This window comes from Pinus tabuliformis, chromosome 1_1 (assembly GCF_031772625.1).
Source record: "Pinus tabuliformis cultivar Carrire ecotype Pingquan chromosome 1_1, CPIR1, whole genome shotgun sequence".
Classification (NCBI taxonomy): domain Eukaryota; kingdom Viridiplantae; phylum Streptophyta; class Pinopsida; order Pinales; family Pinaceae; genus Pinus; species Pinus tabuliformis.
In genome coordinates, this window is record NC_142297.1 from 290146565 (window position 1) to 290149292 (window position 2728).

Below are 2728 nucleotides of genomic sequence, written 5' to 3' on the forward strand. Positions count from 1 at the left end.
GTTGTCACACAATTTAATAAAGATATTAACAATCATAAAATTTAATTTCATGTTAATTGTAATGGAGTTAGTTTTTCGTTAGGTGTTTTTTAAGATTAGCAAAATGTTTTATAAGTAAATTTGAGGGATAATTATGGGTAACAATTTTGTTATTGTGTATGTATGGCTTTTGCTATTTTACTTGAAATGAAAAGTTCATTAAAGAAAATATTTGCACTGCATTCACTATTGCCTCCCTATAGAGTTTTCTAATTAGCAAACTTCTCTCTAACCACCAAAATTTGATGGCATAGGAAATTACGGTTTAGATCAATTAGAATTTTGATCTATTTTTTGAGGATATGAGTTCATCTATAGTTGGTAAAAATTCCCAAAAATATCATTTCACTATGCACAAAACTTGAATCATGGTGAAACTCTAACCATGCCTAGAATTTTAACTAAATCCTTATTAAATTTATGACCTGAAATACGATCATTTTACTACAATATTAACTTACTCCATCTTAATACCCATCTCCTTAGACATAATAATTAATACATATTTCACACAAATTTCATAAAAGTTTTCACATGCAGATATCTCAAAGAGACATTACACAAAAATACATGATATTTGTTTTCCTTATATAATACAAAAAATACATGATATAAATATGTGCTAAAGTGCTCTATCCATTTAGTGGCACTTTATATATATTATTCTCTTTTCAACTTGTCTATATCTATGTTTAAGCCTATTGAACAATCTTAGTTCTTGAACCTCTACAATAAGTTCTCAAGACATCTTCTTGGTAAAAATGCACTTATCTTGTTTACGGTTCTCTACTTATCCTCAAACTTTTCTCATTCCTTGTACACGCTAGTGATCTTCCTCCAATTCTCTTGACTTGTTGGTAATTGTCCACTATTTTGTCTTGTCCTTTGTATCCATTCATCTTCATAAATGTTGTTGGTACATTATTTCTTCATCCTCTATTCAACAATTACTGCCACCCATGTTTGTCCTTATTAGTTCATGTATGTGATTCCACTTTATTAGCGTTTCACTCACTTTTATAACTTTGTCAAAAACGCCACAATACTAGTCCTTGTAAGTTAATGTTCAACTCATATGATTGGGTCTTGCTTCTTACTAACATCTTCTACTTATTACCATTGATTTCATTAACCAACTAATAAATGGTTCTCTCCTTGCATGATCTTCACTAGGACTTTAATGAGTTTTTCAATCTGTCTTTGCTCTATGAATCTATCTTGTATGTTGCTCTTTTCATGCCAACTATCCTTCACATGCATGTTGTCTCTTCTACTATGTATTCACCAACCCACTTCTTAGGTAACTTCAAATGATAATAGATGTTTTTGTATCATAACATTACTAAATATTTACACAATAAACTAGTTAAACTCATTTTGATGTGCTGTCCCCAATATTATCTTAAATCTTACCTGATTTAAAATATTTTTAAATTTTTTACCATAATACTTTACCAAATACTCTATTTAATATTTTATTTAAAAATATATTTATAATTAAAAAATATCCATTTCAACTTTACCTAATTTTGTTAAACTATTTTGTTAACCAATTATATCCATTTAATATAATACAATTTAATGTTGATTAAAATTTCATATCCATATAAAAGTTTCTAAATTTCGATCCCAAAATCTTATTAGATCATGACAATTCTATTAAAAAAAAGGATAATCAATGATGAAAGTACTGGCCAAACACCCCCACAAGTTTAGTGTTTCATCCTTTGATTAAACAAGTTTTCTTATTAAAGTGATATTAAAATTGGTCAACTTCATCATTCATTTGATGCTTGTCCTTATTGTTGCTTGCTCTAAATTTAAGACAACTCTCTCACCAAAATTAAAAAGGTAATGATGCCAGGTGACTTGTTAAACACATTACTAATATAATGGTTTATGTTTGGATGAAAAACTTATGTCATGATGTAAAATGTCTTTTGTCTGGATGAAAAACTTATGTCATGATGTGAAAGGTCTTTGGGTTTTGAAAGTAGTGTTGAAATTGGTTACCTTTATTATTCGGAGTGGGTGGCTGTCCTCATAGTAACCCTAGATTTAAGAACCCAATTAAAATCCACCTATAATTTGAAATAATAAACTTCCCATCCTCCACTAGGAATAATGTACTATTTTAATGAACATGACATGCAATAAGGATTTTACCTCAAGTAAGAAACCTGGTCTTCTTCGGTGAGAATGATGTAATTGAGTAATGATGTCATTGATTAATGTTTGACTTAATAATTCAAAAATGTATTATCTAACCCATTAGCAGAGTATAAAAATTGGTAAATTAGTGCAGCCATTTGATCATAAAAATGTCGGCAATTGTTCATACTAGAAAGACAAAAATAACAATAAAAAACTATTTGTGACAACAACATTGTAAAAGTATTGACCCCATGACATAATTCTCATGTAGAGGGCATTAGTTTTGATACAAATGTAGCATATCGATTTTGCCATGATAATTTTAGTACTTTGAAAGTGATGTAAAACACAACCAGAGGTTCAAGGCTCACGACATGTTCTTTCATCGGTCGAAGAGATTCATTGCACATAAATGTCTAAATCTTACCTACAAATTTAGGGTAGGATATCTAACAAGCTAAGCTAAGTTCAGTGTAAAATGGTAAATATTTTCTTTTAAGGAAAAATTATTATATTTTGAAAAATTATAATATTT